Raw genomic sequence first — 19,298 nt, 5'->3', positions numbered from 1 at the left:
CCCCTCCCCCCTCCCCTCTCCCTCTCCCTCCCCCTCTACCTCTCCCCTCTCCCTCTCAGCTATGAGCTTCATTGGCAAGAATGGCAAAAACACACATGGTTCCCCAGTGAGCAGCATTTGGTCAGATGCTGCTGTAGCACTCAAAAAAAAAAAAAAAAAAGGAAGATGGCCATGTGACCATGTGATGTCACATCAAACCAGAACCTGCTCAGACTAGCAGAGGACATTTGTCAAGGTCTGAAGGCCAGATTCCAGCCCAGAGGCTCTTGGGAGTTCAGGAAAAAAAATAAATCTCAGTGCTCAATAATGGTGACATTTGCATTCACCTCTTAAGGTATTAATTAGCACTTGGTCACATCTGTCTTTGTGTGTGGCAAGACCTCTCTTTCTTATCTCTATGGGGAGTTGACAGGCAGTCTGACGATCCAGGGAATGACACTATTCAATGGTATTGGTTTCTCGTGAAGATCAAAAGTCTGGGAATAGGAACCAATGGTCAGCACATACGTCTCTGCAGCGTGGGGAAAGAGACAGGGATCTTTCTGGAGAATCTGCCATGGTTTCCCACTTCACAGATGGGCTCCCATCAATGGGCCCCAAATAGTGATGTTACTTTCCCTGGGGGATAGTTCAAACACAGAACCTGGGATTGTACTTTGTCCTTTTGCATGACATGTGAGCATCTGAGTGTCTCAGGAGCATCACTCCTCTCTAGACAGATCGACTGAAACATGGCAGCAGAACCTGAAATGACTCTCATGCCAGTCAGGCTGGTGCTTCGAGCAGAGGGGCCCCTGCCAGCCACTGTTCACAAAGAGATCCATGCAGCAGTAGAGATAAGGGAGAAAAACCACGTGGTTGAGTACAGGCTCTAAACAGGCACTTTCTCCAAGGGAGAAATATTCCAAAGATAACTACAGATAGATGCCCTTTGATCGTGTTTTGTGGTTTTATTTTAAGAAAAACTATTATGTGTTTCCCACAGCTGAGTAGAAATGATGGCTTCTGGTATGCTCTTATGAGGACTGGCATCACAAGCACTTACATATCTGCTGGAGGTGAACCTGCCTTAGTACTAAGAGGTATTCATGTCCCCTTAGGAATAATTCAACAATGCCACCTCCTTTCACAAGGGTAAGAATCATTTCAGCCTGTCATCTCAGCTAGTTTCTTTTTAAAGTGTGTGTGTGTGCGCGCGCGTGCATGCATGTGTATGCACTCACACATTCTACAACGCATGTGTGCAGTCAGAGGATAATCTTGAGTATTGGTTTTTTACCTTCTACCTCCTCAACAGGTTCTCTAGTCACTTGTCACTGTGTGCAGCAGGGTGGCTGGCCCATGACCTGCTTCTTTCTGCCCTCATCTCTCCCTGGGTATTCTGGGATTATAGATTCATGCCTCTGTTCTTGGTTGTACATGGGCTCATGCTCAATGATTTTACAAATGAGTTAAAAATGCAAAAATAAGTAAATAAATAAAGCCACCCCACCACATGCTGTTCTAGGTTTATGACTTTGTGTTGAGCCATGTGCACAGCTCTTGTGGGGCCCATGAGGCCCATGGGTCACAGGTTGGACACATCTGATAGAGCATCATACAGCTGAATCAAATTACTACTTCTCTTGAATCCAGTCTTCCTTTGGCTGTGCCTGCTTACATCTTTAGTTATTCCTCCCTGATGTGGTTTCTGGACAGTCAAGGCTCCTTTTGTCTTTGTATGCTTCCTATGTTCGTCTTGGAGTGTGCATACAAGCTGAGGTCATCGTCCAGTGTCTGATGTCCTCCATGGCCTCTCCCATCCTGTATTTTGAGATAGGGCCTCTCGTTGAAACTGGAGTTCTCCAGTTCAGCTGGACTAGCCAAACAAATACCTGTCAGTCCCTGTGTTCCCCTTCCTCCACCAGCAGCGTTCCAGATGTAAACCACTGCACTGGCTCCTCACAGGTGAGTGCTAGGGACCAGAATAGGGTCGCCATGCCCCTTACCAACTGTGCCATCTCCCCTAGCATGCCCTCTCTTGTCTTTGATGGTTACTTTTCTTCAGCTCATTCAGGATTTTATTATTATTTCCTTATACACGACAGATCTTTTTCTTTTCCTCTCTGGCCTCAAATACCACCCCACTCCTGGTATTAGGAAATCGCATGTCTACTAATGGTATATGAGTTCACTGCTCTTTTTATTAATACCAAAACCAAATGTGATTCCCACTCCTTTGTATACTGATCACAAGCTGGTGTGGAAGCAGACAACAGTATATATATATATATATATATATATATATATATATATATATATACCCAAACAAACAAAAAAAAACCCTCAAAATCAGTTAGAAAATACCATGAGATACTGAATCCAATATTAATTCATAGCCCTAATATATTAATGAATAAATCCTCTAATTTATGCCCTGAGGCCGGTAGTTTAACCATGTTGGAATCACATTCTCTAGAGAGAGCCTTCTCTCTAATGTATGTTTTCATAACATGAGGTCCTCATTGGAACTCAGTACATAGAAAAGGCTAAAATTCTATCAACATGCGGGTTGCTTTGTCCCTTTAAAACAAATGGGAACTCAGTGACTACTCTGCCTCATTGGTTCTAGATACCATCAGCATGCCAGAGATTCCCAAATTTATATCTGCAGCGCAGACAACTTCCTGAACTCCAGACCCATTTATCTGCCTGCCTGTCATCTCCCTGAGGATGCCTGCTGACCATCTTAACCTTGGTCTATGCAAGTGGAACTCCTGAGCCCATGTGTGGCTCTCTCACCCCACTCCACGGCTGCCCCTTCCTTCTCAAAGATGGAGCCAAAGTCCTCAGCTCCTCCCTGCCCTCTTTTACTTCACTAAGAAGAAACTCTCCTGGCTGCCTTTACGATATGTCCCAAATGTGACTATCCTCTGCACATACAGCTCCTGTCCTGGTCTGAGACCTCTCCTCTCACCTGAACCACTGCAATCAGCTCCTAACTGGTCTGATTTCCACTCATTATTACCCACCCACTGTCTGTGTTCACTCGCTGCACAGCCAGAGGAACCACCTAGTGTGAAGGCCAGAACAGGTAAGAAACTTGCTATGGCTTCCACTTCATGTGAGGAGGAAGGTAAAGCCTTTCACTCTAGGATACATACTACATAAATTAAAAGGTACATTCACACAAAAACCTGTGCACTGCCATTACAGCAGCATTATTAACAGCAGAAAGTATAACCACCAAATGTTCAATACAAATAAATAGGCAAACAATGTGTGGTGTGTGCACACAATGGAATATTACAAAGACATAAAAAAGAATGAATTAGCAATATAGGCCACAATATGGATGGATTTGGGAGCATAAGGTTAAGTGAAAGAATACATACATAGAACATGATTCCATCACATGCCCATAGACCAGCCCATAGAACCATCATGGAATATGCAGATAAGAGATTGATAGGGGGATCGGAGGAGGAAAAGATGGGGTAACTTATTGTAAAGTAGACTACTTCTCTTAGGAGTGATGTAAATATTCTGAAATTAATGCTGATGCTTATGCAAAACAGAATATATTAAAAGCTACTGAAGTCTAAACTTACAGGGTATATATGATATTTGTGTATGCGTAGTGTGTGTATGTGTGTGTGTGCACATACCCAAGTGTGTGGGTACATGTGCATGTGTATATGCATGTTTGTGGTTACATTGCTACTGTGTGTATATGTGAATATGTCTGAGTGTGGGCACAAGCTGGTGTGTGTGTACATGATTTTGTGTGTGCCAGTGTGTGTGTATATGTGTGTGTGTGTGTGTGTGTGTGTGTATGTGTATGTGTGTGTGCATATTTATGTGGCAGACAGAATATGACCCCTAGTGTTTTCCTTAGGAGAATTCCACCTTGTTTTTCTCTTGTTCTTTTGGCTGTTGTTTTTCTTTTGTTTGTGTTGTTGTTGTTGTTGTTGTTGTTAAGTCAGTGTTCTTCACAAGGTCTGTAGCTCCCTGATTAGGCTGAGATCAGAGATTGCCCCCGCCCCCCGCCCCCGCCCCAGGTTCTCCCATCTCTGCCTCCCCTGTGATGTTGTTAGAAGTGTACACTACCATGCCTTGCCTTTTACACAGACACTAGGGTCAAAACACAGGTCAGCATTCTTATGCTTCACTCACTGAGATTCTCCCTAACCCCAGGCCCTACAGCAACTCCTAGCCATGCACAGTTCAAGCCTCCCAGGCTTGTGGGACCCTATCTCCCTCCATGTTCCCTCAGCCCCTTCTCCAGCCGCCATAGCTTCCTGGTTGTTCCTTCCTTAAGTACCATGCCAGGCTACCTCAGAAAGGTCCAGAACCTCCACCCCCACCCCCACCCCCACCCCCACCCCCACCTCCACCCCGACCCCTGTCTTTGGCCTCGCTCACTGCATTTCTTTTCTTTCACAGTATTTAATTTATCGCCTTCAACCTACCATGTGCTCTACCATAACTCCGTTGTGTTTGAGGTGCGCATTCCGTAGCTACCTCTTCCCATTCCAACCACATTAGCATCCACGCTCCTTATGCAAAGTAGTCTGCTTATTTCAGGTGCTATACCCTTATGTGGCACAGAGAATACTTGAAAAATGTTTATTGAATGAATGCGCGAATCCTGTGCCTTTAGCTTCATAATTGTGCCTACGTGCCATCTGGGTGAGTATTTAAAGCAAAGCCCAGTGACTTCTTCCTGTCCACATGAGATTGGGTCACTCCTGTAGATGCCGGACACTACCAACAGTGATGCTAAAGTCCCTTCCTATAAAATGACAGTGTTTGCAAATAACCTGTGCATCCTGCATACTGTAAATCATTTCCAGCTTAGTTGTGACCCCTAATCCAGGGTAAGTGCTATGTAAATAGTTGTCACTCCGGAGTAGTGACAGGCATGGCTGACAGTCTGTCACCATCAGCACAAGTCCAAGTTCTCCTAAAGATTCTGATACAGGGTTGATTGAATCCATGGGTATGAAGCCTGTGGATTCAGAGACAACTATATTTGATTTTCTTTTGGGGAAAAAGGGGGACTTAGATGAGAGGTGGCACACAGAAGGCATACATGCTGGGCGTGGCTATGGCTCAGCTGCACAGTACCTGCAAGGACCTCAGAAACACAAAAAGGAAGATGGAAGGCAGGAAGGGAGGAAGAGAAGGAAGAAGAAACCCCTCTAAGTTCTTGGTCCTAGATATTTGGAAAGCAATGCTGAAGTGAACCAGCTTTATGGTTTTATTTCTTATGAACCATGAGCCTGATGACTTACCCATCTTTAAAATTTCCATTCATTTATTTATCCCTTTGTTTATTCATTTATTCAATGTGATGTGTATGTATGTATGTATGTATGTGTGTGTGCACTCGGGTGCCTGCATACACTTAAATATTTCAAAATCTTGCCATAGCACATGTGGGCATTATAGTTTATAACTGACACTTGTTATTGCCTCTTGGATGATGCATGGTGACAGTGTGGTGCACTATGATGCAACCAGGAGCTAACACTATGTTATTTGGACATCTTAGCTTCTATTATTGTGAAACACACAGAACTTCTTTTCTTTATAAAGTATGAAGCAAATGGCCAGGAATGGTGACATCTGTTCCACAGCAAACAGTTCTATGTGTTTGGCCACAACAGAGAGGCATATATTTCTGTGTGAAGACCATGGAGGAGGCTTCATTTAGACAAAGGCACAGACTCCTAAAGAATAATATCCTCAGAGTACAGAAGGCCCACCCAAGGGGCTTAGTGAGCATTCCTGAAAAAGCCATCACCTTGAAGGGGAAACAGGCAGCTGATTTATCTGAGGCAGGAGGATGAAGGGACACCAGAGAAACAAGGCCACCTAAGGCAGCCACTTGTGAAAGGAAAACACTACATATATATAATCAATACCGATGTGAAAAGATTGTATGAGCCAATAGTCTGCCAGCGAAGGCCTTACAGCAGGACAGCGTATGCATCCATCCATTTGGTTCATTCAATGTGTGCACATGAGCCCTCCATGGGCAGGGTGCTGGTTACCTCTATGTATCTTACAGGAATAGAGATGGCCCGCAGTGCTCCCTCTACATGTTTTGCATGCTTGGTTCCATTATAGATTTCTGTATGTCGCATGCTCTCTGGTGTGTTTACTGTCTGTCTCCCACTTTCATAGTGCAGATCTATGAGAGCAGGGCCATGCTGTTCATGTCCCTCTGCACTCCAGCACCTGGATTCATGCCAAACACAGAGGCACACGCTCAATAAACACTTGTCTAATCGATTAATTAATCAATGTGAATATTATATATACAGAGAGAAAAGCCACACCCCCATGGTGCTGAGGCAACAGGGGGACTGCCAAGACAGGAAGTCATTAATAAGTACAGGCTTTCTTCCATGGGAGAACATATTTCAGTGCAGGAAAATAAAACTCGAGTTAACAAAATATACATTGAAACACAGAAATAATGTTTGTCAACATAGCTGTTCCTTTAGACTTGACTTCTATTCCTTGACTTTTATTAGCAAAGCCCACTGCCAATCAAGAGTCTAAAATGACAATCAGGGAATGGCTCAGTGGATAAAGGCACTTGCTGTGTGTGTCTGGATATCTGAGTCCAATCCCTGGGACCCACATAAATGTGAAAGGAAGGAATGGACTTCCAAAAGCTGTCCCCTGACTTCCACACTGCGGCAAGCCTGACCCCCCCACACACACAGGTAATAAGAAATAAAATCAAAAAATAAATATAAAAATAAAAGTTAATAGAAAAGCTAGGTGTGGTGTGTGAGCCTATAATCCCTATATGGAGGAAGGAAAGACAAGGATAACCTTGGGGCTCCCTGGTCAAGGCAATTTAGCAAGTTCCAGGCTGGTGTCAGGCCCTGTCTCAAATATAAAAGCCAGATGTTACCTAGGAAATGACACTGAGCTTGCTTCTAGTCCCTATACACATATGTACACACATAACTTGCTTACCCCTCCCACAATGTGTACCCATAGACACACAACATGCAATACATGTAGACACGTGAGTTTAAGATTAACAGTGAGAAGTGGAATAGACTTGAGTTAGTCATTTTTTGTATACTGTCCTGACTGAATACAGAACAATACATTGAGGAAACAATATAAGAATTTCTCAGTGTCACCATACATTTCAATTTAATAATGCCTCTAGAAAACAGTGTCAGGGCTCTGCCTTTCTTTCTTCTTTTCTTTTCCTTTCTTTCTATTTTTCTTGTTCCTTTTGCAAAGACAGAGATGTAACTGAGGACCTTGTACATCCCAAACAAGTTTGTGACCACTGAGCAACACCTCTTGTTCCTCCAGTTAAGCAGGAACATTTAAGAGGGGAGAAAGAGAAAGATGGAGATAGGAGCTTTGTTTGGAGACCAGAAGGAAATTAGAATCTGAAAATTTCATAGAGAAGATTTCAAATTATATACAGATTGACAGGAAATTATAAAATATAGCAAGATGGTCATCTTGTCCTTCCAGAGATAAAGAGTCAAAATGAGCCACAGTGACAGCTTTCAGACCACAACACTAACAGTGGCACTAACTAGCCAATTCTTTACAGCTTAAATCTGGGGCTTTCTTTCCATGTTCACCTGACCCAGATGCTCAGCATCACCAAGCTTAATCGTGCGAGCATCGGAGTTTACCCCTCTTTCCCCAAACATCAGCCCCACAAGGCCCTCCAAACTTAACACCCTCCAGGAACGCCTTCTACCCAGAGATCTAAACCTGGTTGACAATGCCATGTGGGTCTGGCTCATCACAATCTCTTGGGCTGGGCAACTCTAAGTCAGAATAATCACCTGGGTTTATGAGACACCCTCTCATCTCTCCAGCTTATCCAAATGGTTCTTGAAAATCTTAAGTCTTACTCCATCTCCCCATCTTTTCTCTAAAAATATCTTTTTCCCCAATGTACACACACACACACACACACACACACACACAGAGAGAGAGAGAGAGAGAGAGAGAGAGAGAAGTGTTGTGACCTACCTAGCTGATTTGCATACACACACACACACACACACACACACACACAGAGGTTGATTTGCGTGCTCACAGAATCTCTGCCAGTGACACTCATTTCTCACATCCAGAAACTACTTTTTGGCATCCATTTTGACTGTACACATTTTCTTCTACTCTGTAAGACCTTGAACTTTTAAAAAGCAGGGGCTGAATTGCATGCCTCTCTCAGAGCCTAGCTCAGCGCTGCGCATACCCGAGGCACACAGTCAAAGTCTCCGTTAAGGTCTAAGTAAACTGCGTCTGAAGTATGCCATCACATGTCTCTGGGGTTTCCACCTCATTAAAATAAACACATATGAGGGCAATTCCATGTTAGCAGGGTAAACACAGTGTGCACATTTACAAGTCTGTGTGGCAACTTTAAAGGTCTGGGAAATAAAAAGTCACTTTAAGACACTACCAGATGCTCTGAGCTGTTTTTTAGCCCCACCTGGATTTCAGGTAATCAGGAAACACACACACACACACACACAAACACACACACACACACAAACACACAAACACACACATGCACACACACACACACACACACACACACTCACACCATGGTTTCATTATAGCTCTGGGAATAACTCAGACTGAACCATGACAGCTCTCGGTACAGGTAGGGAATATTAATAATACATGTGAATATTAATAATACATATTAAATGTCTGAAGATTCTGCCAGTCAATTGTGCTACCCACCCCTGTTTTTAATGGATGCCACCAAAGAAAATTAAGCCACAGAACCTCCACATTAAAGGCAGTTAATGGCTTAATTTTAATAAGATGAAAGGCAAGGCAGTTTCAAGTCCAGGCGGATCATCCCTGCCTGGCGCTCTCTGAGTAACATTCCCTGTGGGCCACAGTGCAGGAGTGCAGGAGAGTCAGGGAAACATGCCTACACCAGGAGCAGGCATTGATGCTGGGCAACTGCAGGGCTGAGGAGGGCGAAGGATGCTCACTCAAGCTGTAGCCACCTCTTCTCTCTAGCCCAGTGAGAGAGACACCTCCTTCCCCACCCTCCTTCTACCCCACTGACGAGCCAAACCCAATACTCGTCTGTACCACACAGTGTGTGTGTGTGCCCACTATATACCTCTAAAAAGAAGTGCACATATCTATATGCACATTTATATTTAAATAACTATGTCAGCAAGTAGTTTCCATTGTTGAAGAAATATGAAGCATTTGCCTACCCATAGATAGATAGATAGACAGACCACCCTTTATTTAAAAGTCTGGATACAAAGTGCTAGAAGTAAATAACTAAGAGGGGAGAACCTGAGCTTTTATTGGCACCTTTTCTGCCAGGCTTCATAAGTTTTTAATAAAGAGAAATGTCACTCAATTCAGTTACAACAGGCTCAGTCCCCTCCCTTCTTTAAGATCTAAGGATTCCAGACAGTAAGTTTCTGAGCCCAGTTCCCTCTTCTGACAGACTTGTCAGCGGGTTCTCTTATTGTTCTGCTCTCTCCTCCTTAACCTCCTTGGAGTCTCATCCAGCACACAGAGCAGTCCTCAATCTAGTCACATTTGCCCTAAAGAGAGAGATTCCAGCTCCTGTGAGCTCCCATCTACTGCACAGGGAGGTGCTGAAGCCAGGTGGTCAGGCCTTCCATGAAACATGTGAAAGAAAAGTAAATTCGCCGAAGAGACCAGGGAGCCAGACCTTGTCCTTCCTTGTCCTGCCCCAAGTGTACCTTTCTGCCAGTGACTAAGGAAGGTGGCCGTTTTCTCCCCCAGACTCTCCAGAAGAAGGATCTCTGCAGAAGGCTAGGAATGCTGTCACAGTGTTGGATGAGAGGGACAATGGGGGACATGAAGCTGTCTAGAAGTTTTTTATAATTCTAGTCTTCAGAAAGAAAATTGAAAATATCTACATTGGTGCTACTCTCTTCTATTGACTCACTCCCTGAGGAAGTTCAAAGGCATAGCCCCACAGACCTATAGGCCATAGGTCAAAGGGCAGTGACTTCGGGAGTGTTGGATTGGGCTCCCAGTTGCATTTCGAAGAATCTGGAGCTGACTGTCAATTTTAGACGTCAGGGTGGGCTGCTAGTGTAGAAACCACTTCCCCTTAGCTTTAAAGCAGACTGCAATGAGACCCTGGTGGCTTCCACCCGGGAGGCAGCAGATGGAGAAATGGGAAACGAGGGGCCTGGACCCAGCACAGGTGTGCTTCATAAAAGACAATCCCTTTCTCAAAGTCCAGATTCCACCTCAAACTTCAAGGACAGTCAAATCCAGGATTTGAACAAGGGAAGTCCAGCGGGCATCAGAAGCTGGCAAAAGACTCCACAAAGTACCATCCTGCTACAGGCTCAAATGAATGTGCAGACCCAAGATAAGCCAACAGCCTCCTCTTCCTCCTGTCCTCCCTCCTCCTCCTCTTCCGCATCTTCCTCTTCCTCTTCCTCCTCCTCTCCCTTCTCCTCCTCCTCCTCCTCTCCCTCCCCTCTCTCCTCCTTCTCCCTTCTCTGATCCCCTTTTATGTCACCACACAGCTGTGCAAGTATCTAACATGGTCTTATTTTAATCATGGGATGCTCAGAAATGTTAATGGTCTTGCTGCATACCGTTCAGAGCCAGAGGCTTCCTGGCTTCCTTCCTACAGCTCCTGAGAAGAAATGGCCACTGTCATCATCATCATCTGCAGGAAGGCACAAGCCTGTACCCAAAACCCTGGGTGATTTTATTCCCCTTATACTGAAGCTTTGGGTTGTGAGTTCCTTTCTCTCAGAGTAGCTGTCAGTTATGTTAAAGAGGGATGGGGAGTTTTCAAAGCATTTGGTGGGGGTGGGGGTGGGGGGTGGGGGGGGAGGCAATGTAAAGTTTACATCGAGATCCTCACAGTGTCTGCCCAGCAGCTCACCTCTCCTTCAGCTAAGAAAACAGAAGAGAATGTCTGGGGCTTGAAGATCTGTCCTTTTCCTTCCCATGAGTGATTCTGTTTACCTTGTAAATTCTAGGCATAAATCTTCCTTTAGATGACCATAATTTAAACTACTCCCATAAAATACTGTAGGGCTGTAGTCTCCTTCCCTGGCTCCATTCTCCTCCTAGCTCATTCAGCCCTTTGTTATGTTAGAATAGGAAAAGAAATACCGCAGTGGCTGGCCATGCAGCTGATCCAGACAGACTGTATGCAGCTATCCATTCACTCGCTTGTTCCAGGCTTAAAGGAGCCTACAGGCTCAAGGGTTTGTTTTCAGAAGAGAAAAAGAAATATCCCATCTGTATAAGTCAGCTCTTTAGATGAAGTCCAGAGATTGGATGAAGGGATGGACAAGCAGCCCCAAAACATAGGTCTCATTTTGCATGTTTGGATATTTTTTCTAGTGGGCCCATCTACACTGTTCTTTCCAGGAGGATTGTGGGATATCATTGGTTCTGCTAAATCCACCCCTCATTCTCTCTACATTCTCTCAATCTACATCAGGAGGCAGACGAATGAAGCTACCTCCGCAGATGCTGTGATTTAGATCTTAAGTGTCCCCTTCTCCAAAAGGTCCTTGGCCGAAGGCTTGGTCTCCAGTATGTGATGGATCATTAGAGAGATGGGACCTAGTGGGAGATCTAAGTCACTGCACCTTTGGAGGGGATCGCAGACTCAGTCTCTTCGTCCTATCCCTTGCCTCTGACATGTTATCTCACCATAGGCCCTAAAACAGTGAGGCCAAACGCACTCAGGGCATCTCTGGGAACAAAAAATGAGTCCTTTCTCTTAGCCTTGGGCATTTGCTACAGGAACGAAGAGCTAGCTAACATTTCAGATTTCCTTTTCATTTCCTGCTCTGATTAGCTACAGAGGTGCTTGGAAAGACAAAGGACTTTCACTCTGTAAAGAGACAATAACTGTCTGATATAACTATCAGCTGTTTGTCTGCATTTCATTCATCTCTCACCCATGTACCCACCTCAGACACACCAGTTAGGGTCATGATAATGTTCCTGCATGACCACCAGTAGGGGACCCTTAGGGAAAGAATGCAGTAATATATGCAATCAGCAGGCAGCCAGCAGGCAGTAAGTCAGCAGGCCTGGGGTCTGGGGAGCCTATAACAGTGGGTGCATGGCACAGATCAGTTTAATCCCTGTCCTTTTGCTCTGTGCTTTAGTTTCCAGCTCCCTTTTTGTCGGTTTGGACTAGGTTTGAAATTGGTTCCAGTGGTGGTTTGCATAAAAATAATCCCCATGGAAAGTCAGTTATGTCAAATGATGTTTTGCTGTGGCACACAGTTGAAAGAATGTTTTGCTGAAACGGACACAGGTAAAATGATGTTTAGCTATAGCAAACATGTGAAAGGACTCATGGTGTTTAAAAGGAGTATAAATATGACAGACAGTGGGCGCTCCAGCATTGGTTCACTTTGCTCTGCCTTGCTATTCTTTGCTGATGGCAGGCACGTGTATTGGTTCACCTTACATTGCCTTGTTGGGCTTTGCTTGTGGTGATGTCATAAAGAGAAACTCACCAAAGAAAGTCTAGTGAGGTTCCTGTGGCTTTCTTGCCACTTCTGCGGTGGACTCAGCCTGTTGGTGAGCCTCACAGTTTCTTCTGAATTGAACTGCCCTTGCTGGTTCCTGTGTGGTGTTTGCTGCTGGTCTGCAGCTGCTGGTTCATGTTGGTGTTTGCTAGAGGGTTGAACTGCTGATACAGTGAAGATTGAACTCTCCCCCAAAGAACTATTTATAAGCAGGTCTATTTCCCTTGTGTCCTAATAACTTTTTGATGGGCTAGAGAGGAGGTTGAACCCTTAATAAAGTAGGTTGAGAAAAATTTATACTACACCCATAGACCACAGTCTATGCTGTAGGGAGTGGCGCTATTAAGAGGTGTGGCCTTGTTGGAGTAGGTACGGTCCAGTTAGAGGAAGTGTGTCATTGGGAGTTGATTTTGAGGTTTCAGAAGCTCAAGCCCCGTGGTGTTGATTTGCCCCAGCTCCATCAGGTGCCACTCTTCCAGCTCCTTCTCCATCAGTGCCTTTTCCCACAGGAACAGGAAGTGTGCCTCCCGGTCCTTGGCTGCAGTCTCACCTCGGACTTTCTCTTGCTCCTTCTCCAAGGTCTGTATTTTCATGTCCTGACCCTCCTTTACCTTGTAAACTGGCTTCAGGGCCTGCAACTGCTGCTTCAAATCCTTCTGGGTCTTTCTGCCCTGCAGGAGCTGGGCTTGAAGAGCTGCGTTTTTCTGGTTGTATCAGGATGCCAATTCTTGTCTCTCTCATTCTATCTCGCCACATTCTTGGACGTACTGCTTCCACAGCTCCTCCTGTTTCTTCTCACACAGGTATTCCATGAAAAGCTGGTTTTCAGCCTTCACACAGTATTTTTCCTCGAGTAGTTGCCTGCTGTCCTGCAGCAGCCTTTCCCGCCGGCATTTGCTTACTTGGAAATGCTGGCTCAGCTCCTTCATCACCACCACTGTCTTCGTTTTCACCCGTTTCTCCGAGCTCGTTAGCAACTTTGGCTTGAGATGTGTATTTAGAATAGTAAGGTGTGGTGTGAGCGGGAGGTGCACTTCTGATGCTCTGGGCAAGCATACTCCAGATCCAAGCGTCCCCGAGGACAGCTCTGCGGGAAGGAAGGGTGACTGCACAGGAGCAAGCCTGGGTGGTAAGCACCCTCCACCAGGAACAATCCGGCTATGCTCAGACTGCAATAGGAAGGTTGCACTCTGTGTTTTTCCAGTCAGAGCAGCTGGCTGTCCAAGGATGCCCTGCAACCTCTGCATTCTCTGGGCCTGACAGGGAGTATTCCTTTCCAGGGGAGCTCATCTGTCTGGGGACCAGAGTTCTGCCTCTCTCAGACTCTACACTATAGGGTGTCAGCACCCTATAGTGCTCTACCTCTCCACCTCCTCCCTCCTCTGCCTGCTCAGTGATCCAAGATCTCAGCCCTGTCCCCAGTTGATTCCAGTCTCTGCCATGTTCCCTCAACCTTTGTACTGGGTTTGGGATCAAATAGATTCTCCAGGCAATGGCAGCTAGATTGGTATAGGGGTGTCACAGACTACTAGTGTTCATTTTGAGTAGTTTGGCGGGGAGGAAGAGGCCAGGAGGGAGAAGGGAGGCACCTACACCTAGGCATTTACAGGTGGCCTTCAAAACTTTTGGTGTGCCTACTGATGTGGCAGCATCCAGGAAGCACCTCTGTGCAAGTGACATGCAGGGCACCAGATCCCCGGGGAGCTGGAAGGTCTAGGCTGTGGCTTGGGATTTTGCCATCAATCCCAGTTCCTTATTCTGGGAATCCTCCAGCACTAGCCTGTGTCAATTAAGCTTGTTTTCTGTAATCCTCTGTACAAAAACGTATTGCAATGTTGACACTGACTCAGTGATGATGATACAGTGGCTTTTAAAGAGCTGAGGCTTGGGGTTTACCTGAGAGGAGAATACAGCATAGATGCACAGGTTTGGGGAAGAGGTGCCCAAGGACTCTATCCTGTGTACATGTCGAGGTCTAAGTATAGGTACAGAGCAAACACCAGAGTCAACAAGGAGTTCTTGTCTGTGTAGACTGTGATGGTATGAAAAGCAATGAACCCCATATGCTCATATATTTGAATGCTTAGTCATTAGACAGTGGCTTGTTTGAGAAGGATTAGGAATCGATGCTGTATTGGAGTAGGTATGGCCTTGCTGAAAGAAGAGTGTGACTGGGGTGGGCTTTGAGGGTTAGCAAACCCACCCCAGCTCCAGTCTCCTGCTCCTCCTCTCTCTGCCTATGTATCAGGATGTAGAACTCTTAGTTAGTTCTCCAGTACCATGTCTCCCTCATGATGATAATGGACTAACTTCTAAACTTGTAAGCAAGCCTCCATTTAAATGCTTTCTTTTATAAGAGTTGTCTTGGTCATGGTGTCTCTTCACAGCAATAAGATACCAACTAAGACAGATAAAAGTAAAACTCAGACATTCAGATAAAAGGTATGTTTTAAAAAAATATTGAGACTAAGGGCCAATGTGTTAGCTTTCTCTGGAACAAACAAATCAGGGGGAGGAGTGGTCCATTTTATCCATTTTAGCTCACCATCTTAAAAGTGCCATCCATCAATCTGTGAAGACATAGCAGAATACAGCAGTTCACATCATGGAAGCAAGAAAGTTGCCTTTCCTCCTCCTTTTTTTATATCAGGGATTTTTGTTACAGCAACAGAAAGCTGACTGACACATAAAGGAATAGGGAGGTTTGGGGAAAGGCTAGGAAAGGTAGGAATGGCCTGATTAGATATAAGTGAAGTCTACATTTTACAAAGATAGAGGAGAATATACTTTATTTTTTTCAATCTCTGCAGCACAGCAATAATAAAATGTATCTTACAATGAATCATGAAGAAAATCATTCATGGAAAATCTTAGACCATGAAGCTTGCGACACAATATTCCCGATTAGAGAATAGGAGGCATGGGTTTGTCTCTGAGGTGTTAATACATAATGAAATCTCACATTCATCCACTGCTAGTGTCCCGGAATTGAGTCAAACTCACTGACGGCACAGATCAATCTCACAACCTGCCACTTCCTCTCACACCTTGACTCCCAATCCATACAAGCTGAGGTGGCCCCCAAGTTAGGCTTGCAATAGCTGCACCAAGAGCATGAACATATGCTGCACACACCAAGAGCATGAACATATCTGCACACACCAAGAGCATGAACATATGCTGCACATACCAAGAGCATGAACATATGCTGCACACACCAAGAACATGAACATATGCTGCACACACCAAGAGCANACCAAGAGCATGAACATATGCTGCACACACCAAGAACATGAACATATGCTGCACACACCAAGAGCAAGAACATATGCTGCACACACAGAGATGGGGACAGAGTTGCCTCAAGAAGCGCCCCTAACCACTGCCTTCATGGTCCCCAGGAGTCTATGAGGCCCTTCATTTCTCTAGATTCACTTCTATCATGCTCCAGGGCATTCTGGTTCCTACTTAGCCTTTCCAGTCAAGAAAAAATTGAAGAAAATCCACCACAATATTGATCTTCTGGAGACACCCATTGCTGTGGGGACCTCGAGCTTGATAACTGCTTTGCCACTGCATACATTCTGACCTCACTTCTACTTCTGAGCCCTGAGACACTGCAAGTCACCTGACTTTTCTCAGTTGTAGCAGGATCAGCGGCAGGGCCACTACTATGTAAATGCTGGGCCATGCACAGCCACAAAAGCATCTCCTGCAGGAGGACCTAATTGAGGACTGTCTGAGAGACCAAGGATTGCTGATGCAGACAGTGCCAGCCAATCAGGAACTGCTATTTAGAAGAGATGCTTTCTTGGGGCTAATTGGGTGTGGGTAGAGGGTATTAAAGGACCTGACAACAGTGTTCAGATGAGCTAGCTGCAGCCTTTTTCACCAGTTCCTGGAGTCGGTGTCATTGACTCTGCACCACCTCACCTTCAACCCCCAAAGGCAGGTAGAGTCAGGTAGCACTCAGTTTCATCCTGTACAAAATAGAGGTGATATCTACTAGGGCCGATGTGAGGACCTGAGACAGCATGTGTAATGGGTTGATCAGTCAGTGGTAGCTGGTACAGTTCTTATTTTCTCAGGCTGGCATACAAACACAGTGGCTACTCTGCCCTCCAGGGTACTGGAAGGGGTAGGCTGTCTTCTTGTAGGGTCCTACTAGGCAAGCATGGGTAGAAGACAGAAAGCATCTTAGCCGTCATGTGACCCATTTCATTTCCCATGGCGTCCATTTGCCCATTCTGTTGGACTTAATATATCTTATACTACACTTTGTCTACAATCTGAGCATAAATCACTGGGCAGGCAAAGTCTCTCTGAATCTTCTTGGGACTTCTTATAAGTATCACCCACTCATTCATTCATTCATTCCCCGTTGACATCTTTGTAGAAGGTAACTTACATCAAAACACCTTGAGTTCAAAGCCCCAAGTCTAGTGGTTTGGGCAACTAACGTGCAGAGCACCAGGTCTCTGGAGAACTGGAAGGTCTAGGCCATGGCTTGACAACTCTGTGTCTCTGCTATTTTTTTTTTTTTTTTTTGGCTTTTTATTATAAGTGCAAAACAAGATGGTGTCCTCGGTAGTTATGATCAAGGGTACCAATACCCCAAAGCCACCCAACTAGAGCTGGTGTTTGCCATGAATACTGTGTTTGCCCTGTGAAGATACAAGTAAAGGAAACCACAGCCATGCCCTCACTTCCTCCCTCTTCAGAGTTCGTGGCCTAGTTCTAGTACAAAATATGCCAGTCTCTGTATTTTAGGAAGCAACTATAAACTTGGTGTTAGAAGGCTGTAGCCAGGACTGGAGAGTCCGCTTGGCAGTTACCAGCACTTACTGTTCTTTCAGAGGCTCCAGCTGAGTTCAGTTCTCAGCATTCACATGGCAACTCAGAACCATCTGGAACTCCTGTTCCAGGGAATCTGATGCCCCCATCTGGCTCCTGCAGGCACTGCATACAAGTGTTGTATGTTGCTTCATGTAAGCAAAACACTCATAACACACACAAGAAAAGGAAATGTTTACATTCTTTGGAAAAGAAAACGTGACAGACTAAGTTTTGCAAGGCATTCTTTCTGTATGTTTTACAGGCGTCCTATATCTGTATGTTTCACAGCCATCTGATATCTACACAGTTACAGCCATCCCATAGCATCATAATTCAAAGTAGCCCTCCCATTCTCCATGATGAGCTCAGGAATAAGACATTTAGAGTGTTAGAAAACCCTCTACTGTTTTGTCAAGGGAATTTCTCCCCTAGGGAGACATAAACAATGCCCCGCCCTTCCTCATAAGGGCCTAATGACAAACTTAAGCACAGTCTGGGAAAACCAATGAGGCTTACGTACAGAGCATGCGAGGGGTGCCTAGAGAAGCCCGGGTGACCCCAAAGCACCCACACGGGGAAGTCTTCACCAGCCTGGGTGACAGCTTCTCCATTGTCCATGCAGATGGAGTTCCCCTCAGTTAACTTCCCTGAGCCTATATATCTAGTCCCTCCCTGGACCCATATGCTCAGATCACATGTGCGCAGAGAAGGAATAAATAGGACTGGCCAGGACAGGTGAGAGTCTGATAACACCTGTACCTCTGCTTCCTGTGCAGGAATGTCGATAGTTACTAAGCCTGATCCTAGTGGTCTTCTGCCAGCAGGTATGGCTGACCTCATGAAGATCGAGGTTGCCATGCAAGGATGATAGCTCTGTATAACACGAGTCTACTCAAGATATTTCCCACAGAGACCTAAACTTATCTTCTCAAAGCAGTTGTGAAACTAGGCGAACATCCACACTTGCTCTTTGACTCATACCAGCCTTGGCTGGACCGCCTTGGCGGGTACTGTTTTGCTACTTCCGTACCCCGACACACATAGCAACTGGGAGGGGCAGCACTGAGCTCCTAGATTCCTTGAGAGCCACCAGGCAGTGTCCCCAGGGAGGCAATGAATCAGTCCTAGTCAGGGCTGAAGCAGTGTTCTGCATTCACTTCTTTGTTCTTTGGTGGTTGTCCCAGCAGATGACCATAGACCGCTACTGCCACTGGGCCCCTGTATGCTTATTGACCAATGAGAAGCTGCTCTGACTGGCTATAAGTTTCAGAAAACCTGTGAGAAGGTAGAACCAAAAAGTCAATTTAGAATGTTTGCTGCATCACCCCTAAGTAATCCAACACTGTTCAGAATTGCAGTACAGGCCACATGCGTGTACACATACACAAATATCATATACATACACATATATAAACACACATTCCTGGACACATAAATAAACAGAGTTCATACATACACACACACACACACACAAATAAATACCTAAAACAACCGAATCAATCGCATGATCTTTAGCACTGTGTCCAAGATCAGGCACAGTCAACTGCACGAGGAAATGGATGTGCTATAATCAGAATCTATTTCCAAAAATGGGGCTAGGTTGTTCTTGAGATAACCTAGGGCCTTTCTGGATTTCCTTATTCTTCCATGGACTACAAGTGGGGGGAAAATATTAGGGAAAGAGGAAGAGACCTTAGTCATGGACTTTGTGTTCCACATGCCTGAGCTTTGTGCCTGGATAGAAACAGGAGCAGCCTTGCACTGGATCACCAGACTGTGCCATCATTCTCTTGTCTCCCATCCTGCCATTTGTTTTTAACTTTATGTCCTTTTTGACTAAAATGTGCTAAGTGCATACATGATGGGAGTCTAGTGTGGTATTTCATTTCATAAATACCACATGGCTGAAGAAATCAAAGCTCCTTTTGACCACTTTACCCA

The 19,298-nt window shown here is 45.2% G+C and overlaps 1 protein-coding gene and 1 pseudogene across 3 annotated transcripts in view; both read right to left on the bottom strand.

Annotated features, from left to right (window-relative positions):
* Kif26b (kinesin family member 26B) overlaps positions 1-19,298 on the bottom strand; it is a 403,835-nt gene that overhangs the window by 165,150 nt on the left and 219,387 nt on the right. The gene's annotated exons all lie outside the window — the stretch shown is intronic.
* LOC110321326 lies at positions 11,513-13,577 on the bottom strand (annotated as a pseudogene).

This window comes from Mus pahari, chromosome 5 (assembly GCF_900095145.1).
Source record: "Mus pahari chromosome 5, PAHARI_EIJ_v1.1, whole genome shotgun sequence".
Classification (NCBI taxonomy): Eukaryota; Metazoa; Chordata; class Mammalia; order Rodentia; family Muridae; genus Mus; species Mus pahari.
This window is presented reverse-complemented; position numbering and strand designations above follow the sequence as displayed.